Source organism: Carassius auratus, linkage group LG44F, assembly GCF_003368295.1.
Source record: "Carassius auratus strain Wakin linkage group LG44F, ASM336829v1, whole genome shotgun sequence".
NCBI classification, from domain to species: domain Eukaryota; kingdom Metazoa; phylum Chordata; class Actinopteri; order Cypriniformes; family Cyprinidae; genus Carassius; species Carassius auratus.
Genome location: NC_039298.1, coordinates 4343044 through 4356379, shown reverse-complemented (window position 1 = coordinate 4356379; position 13336 = coordinate 4343044). Strand labels below are relative to the sequence as shown.

General features: G+C 37.3%; 2 pseudogenes; both read right to left on the bottom strand.

Annotated features, from left to right (window-relative positions):
* Nucleotides 1-3219: 3219 nt before the first annotated feature.
* LOC113068470 (uncharacterized) lies at nt 3220-3336 on the bottom strand (annotated as a pseudogene).
* Nucleotides 3337-4124: 788 nt separating this feature from the next.
* LOC113068479 (uncharacterized) lies at nt 4125-4243 on the bottom strand (annotated as a pseudogene).
* Between the last annotated feature and the right edge of the window lie 9093 nt (nt 4244-13336).

Below are 13336 nucleotides of genomic sequence, written 5' to 3'. Positions count from 1 at the left end.
CTGAGTTTTGAGAACGTAGCGGACGTAGAGGAGTATGATATGCTTTAACTACTTTTAATATTTCCTCATTTGTTTCCACCACTACACCAGTTTTTCCTCTTACTTCTTTAATCATTCCAGCTTTCCCTCTTATTTTTTCTAGATCAAAGAAAACCTTTGTACATTTTTCACGCTCCACAGTATATTTAGCTTTACTTCTTAGTCTTGCACCTTCATATTTTTTCTCTTCCATCTCTTTCAATATTCCCTCCAATTCTTTTATTTTTTGTATATCTTTCCCATTCTCATTTAATTTCTTTCCCTCTCTCCTTCTTCCCCTTACATATCTGTATTTATTTGCAATACTTTATTGTGATTTTTTTTACTAAATAATTAAAATAATTTTCCCACCATATCCTTTTATCTTCACTGTACATTTCATTATACTTTTCTTTTTCAATAATTTTTTAATACTTAAAACATACTCCTCATTCTTCAAAACCTCTACATTTAAAACCCATACCCCCGGCCCTCTTGTCACTGGACTCCAGTCTACTTGCATAAAAATTGGTTTATGGTCACTTAAGCTTGATTCTTCATATTTAATGTTACAGATAAATCCTTCAATGTTCATTGTACATAAAATAAAATCAATCCTTGTCTTACACATAAAATTCCCTCCTAGTTGCCTCCTTGAATATTCTTTCTTTTTTCATTTCTTTCTCTCCATACATCAATTATATTATTTTCTCCCATTAATAATTTCAGTTCTTTTCTTCCTTTATCATTTTTAAAAACCATTCCCTCACCCATTTCTAATTTACTGAAAATGGTATTAAAATCACCCATCATAATAACCTCTTTATGCTTTTAAAAAAAATCTCTTAATACATTAAAATATTTCCTCTTTTCATTCTCTACAGTCGGTGCATGAATATTAACTACAATAAGTTTTTTCTCCTCATACTCCATTTCAACCGCAATACATCTCCCATCTACGTCATTATATATTGTTTTACATGATACCCCACAGTTTTCTTTTATTAAAATCGCAACTCCTCTTCCCAGCCTCTCATCACCATTGTTATAAAAAATCTCTCCGCTCCACCTTTTCCTTATTTCAGTCATGTACTCTTCCCTCCAGTTAGTTTCTTGCAATAAAATCACATCCTCTCCTTTACACATTTCTTTCACTTTTTCAAATTTTCCTACGTTCGAAAGCCCTCTAGCATTAAAAGTAACAATTCTTAAAAGCATAAAACATATAAAAACATGCATAAAACCCATAAACTCAGTCCATCTCCTCCAAACCCTTTAGCAGCTCATACTTATTTGCACACTCAATACCATCTTTAAGCACTCTTTTTCTTGCAGTATCTAGATTGGGCATTACCTTTACAGATCTTCTTCTTTTCGATGATTTCCCCTGCGTCTCCTCATTTTCTTTTCCTTGTTCACACTCTTTTGTAGCATCATTAATTTCTACCGCATCCATCTCCTTTAGCACACTGTCCGTCCCATTCATTGGTGTACATAAAATTACCTCCTGTTGTGCATCACTCAATACTTTATTCCTTTCATCATCCAGTTCCATAGTATCCAAAGCATTTTTCAAGCTGTCAGTCAAATCCATCTCTGTCAAAATTCCCCCCTCCTGTTGTGTTTGTATGATGGGTTTGTTACACTCTTTCTGTTGTTCTATATCCTTATTTAATACCAGTCCTTCACCTCAAACTCTTTCTCCATCGTCTCGCTGCTCGTTGTCTCGTTCATGCACCTGCCGTCCACCTGCTGCTCCTCCTCCTCCTCCTCACCCTGTATCCAACACTCACACTTATTTAAAACCAAATTGCAATCCGGGCACATCACAGCGGCCTCTCTCCTCGCATTTATGGCAGTTAAACTCCGGGCAGTCCTTCACCACATGATCTGGGCTCATGCACAGCCGACAAGTCTTCACCTGATGGCTGTGCATCACCCGAAAGTATTGTGGACCCTCTGCCGTTTCTATTTTTGTGCTGTACGGTAGGGAGGCCACCTGCTTCGGAAACCGCGCCTTTACATATCTTGTCCCATCCTCGATGCTGGTGCCCGGATAAACACGCCGCTTTATTTTTGAAATTGGGGAAACCCCCCAAACCTCCAGTTTTTTACCATATCCACATTTGTCCGTCACCGCTTTAATAATATCCACAGCTCTCACCTCACTTATATTCTATTCTCCACATTCACAATCACAGTTGCCTCCTTTAAGTATTTCCTTTCACCACATCTTGCATCTTGAATTTTACCGTGTCCTGCTCGTTGTCGATACTCCAGTCCAGTGTCGTTTGCCATGCATCTCTCTCCAGCCTGTCCAGTGTTGTTTGCCATGCGTCTCTCTCCAGCCAGTCCGGTGTCGTTTGCCATGCGTCTCTCTCCAGCCAGTCCGGTGTCGTTTGCCATGCGTCTCTCTCCAGCCAGTCCAGTGTCGTTTGCCATGCGTCTCTCTCCAGCCAGTCCAGTGTCGTTTGCCAATAATCCATCCATTGTACAAAAAAAAGAAAAAATTAACCACCCTCCAGCCAGCAAGATGCTGCTGTTAGGTGGTTTAAAACTGAAAAACCACACACAAAAATAAACTAAAAGTCCAAAAACAACTCACAAAAATCAAAATGGAGGAGAGCCTTCCTCTCCCAACTGCAGCCAACACTTCCTGTAGCTCTCTAGCGCCCTCAGGTTGGTATGGCCGTAAGCGAAGACTGCTGCAAAGAGAGGGCTATTTAAAGATCAGCCAATCTACTCGCCAGTACATTATATAAGTAGGAAGGAAAACCCAAAAGCTTAAAGCACCTGGTATTCCTTGGCGGTCTCTCATCCAAGTACTAACCAGACCTAAACCTGCTAAGATTCAGAGATCGGACATTGATTCTATTTTTTGCCATATGTATTATATACTAAGTGAAAAAATTCCAAAAGCTTTAAGCACCTGGTATTCCTTGGCGGTCTCTCATCCAAGTACTAACCAGACCTAAACCTGCTAAGATTCAGAGATCAGGCATTGACTCTTTTTTTTTTTTTTTTTTTTGCAAGATTATTATATAATTCGTGAAAAATATCCAAAAATTTAAAGCACCTGGTATTCCCAGGCAGTGTCCCATCCATGTACTAACCTGGCCCAAACCTGCTTATATTCAGAGATCGGGCATTGACTCTATTTTTTGGCAAAATTATTATATACTAAGTGAAAAATTTCCAAAAAGCTTACAACCTGGTATTCCCAGGCGGTCTCCCATCCAAGTACTAACCAGGCCCAAACCTGCTTAGCTTCCGAGATCAGACAAGATCGGGCATAGCCAGGCTGGTATGGCCATAAGCGAAGACTGCTAAAAAGAGAAGGCTATTTAAAGATCAGCCAATCTACTCGCCAGTACATTATAAAAGTAGGAAAGAAACCCCAAAAGCTTAAAGCACCTGGTATTCCTAGGCGGTCTCTCATCCAAGTACTAACCTGGCCCAAACCTGCTTATATTCAGAGATCGGGCATTGACTCTATTTTTTGCCAAATTTATTATATACTAAGTGAAAAAATTCCAAAAGCTTAAAGCACCTGGTATTCCTTGGCGGTCTCTCATCCAAGTACTAACCAGACCTAAACCTGCTAAGATTCAGAGATCGGGCATTGACTCTTTTTTTTTTTTTTTTTTTGCAAGATTATTATATAATTTGTGAAAAATATCCAAAAATTTAAAGCACCTGGTATTCCCAGGCAGTCTCCCATCCATGTACTAACCTGGCCCAAACCTGCTTATATTCAGAGATCGGGCATTGACTCTATTTTTTGCCAAATTTATTATATACTAAGTGAAAAAATTCCAAAAGCTTAAAGCACCTGGTATTCCTTGGCGGTCTCTCATCCAAGTACTAACCAGACCTAAACCTGCTAAGATTCAGAGATCGGGCATTGACTCTGTTTTTTTTTTTTTTTTTTTTGCAAGATTATTATATAATTCGTGAAAAATATCCAAAAATTTAAAGCACCTGATATTCCCAGGCAGTCTCCCATCCATGTACTAACCTGGCGCAAACCTGCTTATATTCAGAGATCGGGCATTGACTCTATTTTTTGGCAAAATTATTATATACTAAGTGAAAAATTTCAAAATAGCTTAGAGTACCTGGCATTCCCAGGCGGTCTCCCATCCAGGCACTAACCAGGCCCAAACCTGCTTAGCTTCCGAGATCAGACAAGAACGGGCATAGCCAGGCTGGTATGGCCATAAGCGAAGACTGCTGCAAAGAGAAGGCTATTTAAAGATCAGCCAATCTACTCGCCAGTGCATTATAAAAGTAGGAAAGAAACCCCAAAAGCTTAAAGCACCTGGTATTCCTAGGCGGTCTCTCATCCAAGTACTAACCTGGCCCAAACCTGCTTATATTCAGAGATCGGGCATTGACTCTATTTTTTGCCAAATTTATTATATACTAAGTGAAAAAATTCCAAAAGCTTAAAGCACCTGGTATTCCTTGGCGGTCTATCATTCAAGTACTAACCAGACCTTAACCTGCTAAGATTCAGAGATCGGGCATTGACTTCTTCTTTTTTTTTTTTTTTTGCAAGATTATTATATAATTCGTGAAAAATATCCAAAAATTTAAAGCACCTGGTATTCCCAGGCAGTCTCCCATCCATGTACTAACCTGGCCCAAACCTGCTTATATTCAGAGATCGGGCATTGACTCTATTTTTTGCCAAATTTATTATATACTAAGTGAAAAAATTCCAAAAGCTTAAAGCACCTGGTATTCCTTGGCGGTCTCTCATCCAAGTACTAACTAGACCTAAACCTGCTAAAATTCAGAGATCGGGCATTGACTCTTTTTTTTTTTTTTTGCAAGATTATTATATAATTCGTGAAAAAAATCTAAAAATTTAAAGCACCTGGTATTCCCAGGCAGTCTCCCATCCATGTACTAACCTGGCCCAAACCTGCTTATATTCAGAGATCGGGCATTGACTCTATTTTTTTGCCAAATTTATTATATACTAAGTGAAAAAATTCCAAAAGCTTAAAGCACCTGGTATTCCTTGGCGGTCTCTCATCCAAGTACTAACCAGACCTAAACCTGCTAAGATTCAGAGATCGGGCATTGACTCTTTTTTTTTTTTTTTTTTTTTTTTGAAAGATTATTATATAATTCGTGAAAAATATCCAAAAATTTAAAGCACCTGATATTCCCAGGCAGTCTCCCATCCATGTACTTACCTGGCGCAAACCTGCTTATATTCAGAGATCGGGCATTGACTCTATTTTTTGGCAAAATTATTATATACTAAGTGAAAAACTTCAAAATAGCTTAGAGTACCTGGCATTCTCAGGCGGTCTCCCATCCAGGCACTAACCAGGCCCAAACCTGCTTAGCTTCCGAGATCAGACAAGATTGGGCATAGCCTTTTTTTTTATTAAAGAAATTATTCACTTCAAACATACATATCAATTATTAACATACAAAGATACATAATAAGCTTTCTTTAACATAGACACTCCTAACGTTTTGGGCTGTCAGACATTTTACAAATAACAACTTAAAAAACACCCGTTACATCGTTTAATCTTTTAAAAATGACAATTCCATCCCCAGGTCATTTAAAACCTTTAAGACCTCCTGCGTAAAAACATAATTAAAAAGATTCATTGTACCCTCCAACTTAAAGTAATAAAACAGACATTCAACATATTTCTCAACTTTTCTCCTAAACATTTCCCACACATGAATTAAAACATTTTCTTTTTTCACCACTACTCTTCTTTCCCATACCGCACTTTTCATCAACATCACAAGTAAATTAATGATCTTCTTGTTTTTACAATTTTCATTAATTCCCAACATGAACACCTTTTCCCATTCAAATTTCCCAATTTCAACTCCTCTCAAAATTAAAATCATGTTTTTACATTTCTCATTAAAAACTTTCAGCTCATCACAATATAAAAACAAGTGTAAAAACCCTTCATCTGCATCTTGGCATACTTTACATGTGGCACTGTCCTCCATCCCAATTTTGTTTAAAATCACATCTGTAAATACTGCTTTGTTCCTGATAAAATACTCCATATTCTCCAGTTTCGTCTGTACAATCTTACCATTCATGTTCCCCCATATATTCTCTTCTTTTACATCATTGTACAACCGTACCCAGTATTCGTTTACAACAGGCTTCTTAAAAACAGTATCTCTAAAAACACAATAAAACATTTTCACAGTACATTCATTAAAAGCACACAGTTTTTCCCCTAGCCTCACATACACATCTTTCCCAGGTTTCTCTTCTTCCATGTTGTCAATTCTGTTTATCCACTCTTGAGGTATTGCATTCTTAATTACGTCATACTTGTTTGTTATCTCTCGTCTGCTATAATCCTCCTTTGCCTCCTCCATCACATCCACAATGTATTGCACTGGTAAAAACCCCTCTTTGAATTCATATAAAACATCTCTGACTCTCGTAATTCCCACATCCCACCACTTCTTAAAAAAAACCTCCTTCCCTTGACTTAAAATGCCGTTGTTTAACCCCTTACTAGTAACCCCCCTTTTTTGGCATGGAGACCGAAATTACATACCCAAAATAAAAAGGTTTCTGCTCATGATTCTTTCTGACTAGATACATAATCAACCTTTGTTCACAAAGCTGACACTTTAAAGTTTACTGTTCAGGAATCAGAATCACTCAGACTGTTATGATAATAGAGATATATAAGCTCAAACATAAAAACAAAAATAAAAATATTAAAAACATATGTTTTAAATGTATTTAAAAAAATGTTGATGTAGGAAATGAGTTTGAAAACACAGTGTAGCTAAGGCCACAAGTCTTCCAAGACTTCATAAAAAATTTCATAATCGAATCTGTAAAACTGTGAATTTTATGAAATATTTTCTAAGGCCATGTCATGTGTGTTTTTAGAGAAGGCTAATCAGATTGATTTATGGCCCTTGTCATCTCTGTAAGATCTCACATGTAAACTTTCCTGTGCTCTTTGTGTATGTTTCACTGTTGAAAACTGCCCGAATCATGATTGTATTGTTCTCACCAAACGGTTCTTTCACACCTCCGCCAAGTATGACACATTATCCGCATTATTCTTTTATCATTATTCTTTTGTTTTTATTCCACCTTTATTAGCCTTGATTGTGGTTTTTCAGGCTTTACAAAGCAACAAAGCAGCGATCTCACTTCAGTCTCTCTTTGCATTTAGCCCTTATTTATCAAAAGTCTTACTATAAAAATACAACAAAACATTTTCTTACGACCTTACGTGAATTATTGAGACAAAAATGCATTATGAAGAAGAAAAGCACCTGCTATTAGTAGCATTGGTGCTAACGTTAGCATCAAGCTACATCTGACAATTTATGAAATTATTAGTACACTTTTACTCAAAACTCACTTTAAACCCCGATCGAGTGTTTATAATAACTTCCTTTAGCGATCAGGGGTGGAATTTGGTCGTTTACTGTTGTAAAAATATGTTATTTGTAGCCTTTTTCATCGCTGCACAAGTTAGCATTTCCGATGTACATTTTCGATTTTTTTTATAAAAACGCCCCAGATCTCAAGAAATTCTCATACCAATCTTTACTATCGTAATCGCGGGTTTATTATTCGGATATTTTGTGTGTACAGAGGTGTTTCAGTGTTGTTTTGGCCAGATAACTACCAGGAAGTGTGCAGGAAGCATGTGACACGATGGGGCGGTGTCCAGATATGAAACTCTAAGATTGATGTTTGAAAGACCCAATCAGAGTCTGAGTCACACACCGCACGAGCTGTGACTACTGCACGCACACAGAGATCGCTGGGAGAGGCTGTTTATCATCTGATCGCGTAAATCCGTGGAAAATGAATAGAAATGACGATTCTGTCTGAAGAAATATGAAGTAAACATCAGTAAATATATCCATATATCTCCGCAGATATGCATCTTTGGTCTGTAAATCCTTATTGACGCTGTTCAGTGAGTCTATGTGAACACAAATAAACCGCTCTTGACGTGACTGAATATGAGTGAGTTGTGAATTTCTATTCAAAATGTGGCATAATACGGATTTATTATTTTGCACTCCTGACATAAATCACTAAATATCTGTCACTGCAACAATGTTTTATCAAAATATTGGTCAAATATCGAAGCTTGAGTCTTTAAACTTTCCATTGATGCACAGTTTGTCCAGATGAAGTAAGACAGTGATGTTTAATGTGCTGTGAAAGTGAAACAATAATAAACTGGGGCCGTCAGCGATGTTTGCACGCAAAGGGGTTAAGAATAAAGGCTGATTTAAAATGTTCTCTCTGCCTTGTGGCTTAAAATGCACATTCGTTAAAAATTTGCCCCATGCCCCCATCAGTTCTTTATAAAAATCTGGCAGCCCCTCCGTCATCCATTTTTTTACTTTCATCCATAAAATGTTGTCCCCCAAATTAAAATTACTACACTTACTTAAAAAATGCCCCATTGTTCTCTTCCATGCCACTTCGTTTTTTTCATCCAAGTACTTTTTTATTATTTTCACTCTCAAGCTGTTCTTTCTTTGCTCCACATCCATTAACCCCAGTCCTCCCTTCTTCACTGCTCCTATTAAAGTGTTGTGTGCTATTCTTGGTGGCTTCCCTTCCCATAAAAAATCTAAAAAACATTTTTTCAGCCTTTTTTCTACCCACAACAGCATAGATGACATATAAAATATACCACAATTTCGAAACCATTAAAACATTAAGAACTAAAACCTTCCCTTTCAAAGTTAATGTTCTCATTCTCCAAAAATTCAATCGTCTTTCAATCCCTCCTAAAGCTTCTTCCCACATAGTTTCATCTGCTTTCTTTTCATCCCTCCCCATTAAAACACCTAAAATCTTCATTTCTTTAGTTTCCTTAAAGGTAAAATGTTCTGTTAAAACAGGTGCCCCTCCAAATCTCATATACAGCGTTTTGTCCTCATTTACTTTAGCTCCTGATCCCCTACAATACTTTTGTACAATTTTAATTGCATTTTCCACACTCTTCAGATCTTTTAACAATAATGTTGTGTCATCCGCGTACTGAAAAATTTTACTTTCCCCTCCTTCGATGCCTATGCCTTTTATCCCCTCTCCATGTTTTACAGCCAATCCCAAAGGTTCTGCAACTAAAGAATATAAAAGAGCCGACAACGGACATCCTTGTCTTATCGATCTAGTAATTTTAAAACACTGTGTTAAAAACCCATTACATTTAATTTTTGTTATTGCGCCTTTGTATAAAATCCTAATCCATTTCATAAAATTCTCTCCAAAACCAAAACTTTTTAAAACATCAAATAAAAAACCATGCTCCACCCTGTCAAAAGCTTTCTCGAAATCTAAACTGATAATAAACCCATCTTTATTGCTATCATGTATGTATCTTATCATATCTTTTATACTAATAGTTGTATCTGCTATGTCTCTCCCTTTCACTCCATACACTTGGTTAGTTTTAATTATACTCGGCATGACTTCTTTCAATCTGTTGGCTAAAATTTTAGATAAAATCTTTAAATCAGTATTTAGCATTGTAATCGGTCTATAGTTCTTCAAATCTGTCTTCTCTCCTTTTCTCTTGTATATCAATTTCATTAAACCCATTCCCATTCTTTGATTTAATTCTCCTTTCATAAACACCTCTACATATACTTCTTTTAAAATGCTAGTTAAAAAATCTTTAAAAACTATATAAAATTCACTCCCCAAACCATCTACACCTGGACTTTTATTTTTGTTTAATTCACTTATTGCTCTTTTAATCTCTTCTTCTCTTATCTCTTCATCACACTCTTTTTTGTCTACTTCTCCTACTGTTGTTTTTATTTGATTCAGTAACTCCAGTTTTTCTTCTTCCCCCACCCCCTCAGTACTAAACAGGTTCTCATAGTAAGCTTTTATTTCTTCTAATATTTCCTCATTAGTTTCCACCACTACACCATTTTTCCCTCTTATTTCTTTAATCATTCCAGCCTTCCCTCTTATTTTTTCTAAATCAAAAAAAAAATTTGTACATTTTTCACCCTCCACAGTATATTTAGCTTTACTTCTTAGTCTTGCACCTTCATATTTTTTCTCTTCCATGTCTTTCAATGTTCCCTCCAATTCTTTTATTTTTTGTATATCTTTCCCATTCTCATTTAATTCCTTTTCCAATTTTTCTCTTATTTCTCTCTCCTTCTTCCTCTTACTTACCTCTATTAATTTACTGTATTTTATTGTGAATTTTTTAACTAAATATTTAACATTTTCCCACCATATCCTTTTATCTTCGCTGTACATTCCATTCTCCTTTTCTTTTTCAATAATTGCTTTAATACTTAACACATAGTCCTCATTCTTCAAAACCTCTGCATTTAAAACCCATACCCCCGGCCCTTTTTTCACTGAACTCCAGTCTACTTGCATAAAAATTGGTTTATGGTCACTTAAGCTTGATTCTTCATATTTGATATTACCGATAAATCCTTCAATATTCCTTGTACATAAAATGAAATCAATCCTTGTCTTACACATAAAATTACCCACTAATTGCCTCCTTGAATATTCTTTCTTTTTTTCGTTTCTTTCTCTCCATACATCAATTATATTATTTTCTTCCATTAATAATTTCAGTTCTTTTTTTCCTTTATCATTTTTAAAAACCATTCCCTCTCCCATTTCTAATTTACTGAAAACAGTATTAAAATCACCCATCATAATAACTTCTTTATGTTTCTTTAAAAATTCTCTTAATATATTAAAATATTCCTTTTTTTCATTCTCTACTGTTGGTGCATGAATATTAACTACAATAACTTTTTTCTCCTCATACTCCATTTCAACCGCCATACATTTCCCATCCATGTCATTATATATTGTTTTACACGATACACCACTGTTTTCTTTTATTAAAACTGCAACTCCTCTTCCCAGCCTCCCATCACCATTGTTATATAAAATTCCTCCGCTCCAACTTTTCCTTATTTCAGTCATGTACTCTTCCCTCCAGTTAGTTTCTTGTAATAAAATCACATCTTCTCCTTTACACATTTCTTTCACTTTTTCAAATTTGCCCATGTCTGACAGCCCTCTAGCATTAAAAGTCACTATTCTTAACAGCATAAAACATATAAAAACATGCATAAAACCCATAAACTCAGTCCATCTCCTCCAAACCCTTTAGCAACTCATACTTATTTGTACATTCAAAACCATCTTCTTTAAGCACTCTTTTTCTTGCAGTATCTAAATTGGGTATTACCTTCACAGATCTTCTTCTTTTTGATGATTTCCCCTGCGTCTCCTCATTTTCTTGTCCTTGTTCACACTCTTTTGTAGCATCATTAATTTCTACTGCGTCCATCTCCTTTTGCACACTGTCCGTCACATCCATCGGTGTACATAAAATTCCCTCCTGTTGTGCATCACTCAATACTTTATTCCTTTCATCATCCAGTTCCATAGTATCCAAAGCATTTTTCAAGCTGTCAGTCAAATCCATCTGTGTCCAAATTCCCCCCTCCTGTTGTGTTTGTATGATGGGTTCGTTACACTCTTTCTGTTGTTCCATATCCTTAATTAATTCCAGTCCTTCACCTCGAACTCTTTCTCCATCGTCTCGCTGCTCGTTGTCTCTTTCATGCACCCGCCCGCCCACCTGCTGCTCCTCCTCCTCACCCTGCATCCAACACTCACACTTATTTAAAACCAAATTGCAATCCGGGCACGTCACAGCGTTGCAATTTCTCGCGAAGTGGCCTCTCTCCTCGCATTTATGGCACGTGAACTCCGGGCAGTCCTTCACCACATGGTCTGGGCTCATGCACAGCCGACAAGTCTTCACCTGATGGCTGTGCATCACCCGAAAATATTGTGGACCCTCTGCCGTCTCTATTTTTGTGCTGTAAGGGAGGGAGGCCACCTCCTTCGGGAACCGCGCCTTTACATATCTTGTCCCATCCTCAATGCTGGTGCCCGGATAAACCCGCCGCTTTATTTTTGAAATTGGGGAAACCCCCCAAACCTCCAGTTTATTTAAAATCTCTTCATCAGCAAGGTAGACGGGTAGATGCATGAAAGAGACAACATAATCTCTGTTTTGAAGCTTTTTTATCTCACAGTTCACTCCATTTATTAACAGTCCCTCAGTCAGCTTATCACAAGTTTCTTCTTTTTCCATTGTGAGCTCGTATTCTTTTCCTTGTCTTGGCCTTAGTGCCAAGATTTCCCCATATCCACATTTGTCAGTCACCGCTTTGATAATATCCACAGCCCTCACCTCACTTAAATTCTCCACATTCACAATCACAGTTGCCTCCTTTAAGTATCTCCTTTCACCAAATTTATCTCTTGCATCTTGATTTTTACTGTGTCCTGCTCGTTGTCGATACTCCAGTCCAGTGTTGCTTGCCATGCGTCTCTCTCCAGCCAGTCCAGTGTCATTTGCCATGCGTCTCTCTCCAGCCAGTCCAGTGTTGTTTGCCATGCATCTCTCTCCAGCCAGTCCAGTGTCGTTTGCCATGCGTCTCTCTCCAGCCAGTCCAGTGTCGTTTGCCATGCGTCTCTCTCCAGCCAGGCCAGTGTCGTTTGCCAATAATCCATCCATTGTACAAAACACAAACAAAAAATTAACCACCCTCCAGCCAGCAAAACGCTGCTGTTAGGTGGTTTAAAACTGAAAAACCACACAAAAAATAAACCAAAGTCCAAAAACAACTCACAAAACAAACACTAACAGATAAATCAAAATGGAGGAGAGCCTTCCTCTCCCAACTGCAGCCAACACTTCCTGTAGCTCTCTAGCGCCCTCAGGGTGGTATGGCCATAAGCGAAGACTGCTGCAAAGAGAAGGCTATTTAAAGATCAGCCAATCTACTCGCCAGTACATTATAAAAGTAGGAAAGAAACCCCAAAAGCTTAAAGTACCTGGTATTCCTAGGCGGTCTCTCATCCAAGTACTAACCTGGCCCAAACCTGCTTATATTCAGAGATCGGGCATTGACTCTATTTTTTGGCAAATTTATTATATACTAAGTGAAAAAATTCCAAAAGCTTAAAGCACCTGGTATTCCTTGGCGGTCTATCATTCAAGTACTAACCAGACCTTAACCTGCTAAGATTCAGAGATCGGGCATTGACTTCTTCTTTTTTTTTTTTTTTTGCAAGATTATTATATAATTCGTGAAAAATATCCAAAAATTTAAAGCACCTGGTATTCCCAGGCAGTCTCCCATCCATGTACTAACCTGGCCCAAACCTGCTTATATTCAGAGATCGGGCATTGACTCTATTTTTTGGCAAAATTATTATATACTAAGTGAAAAATTTCCAAAA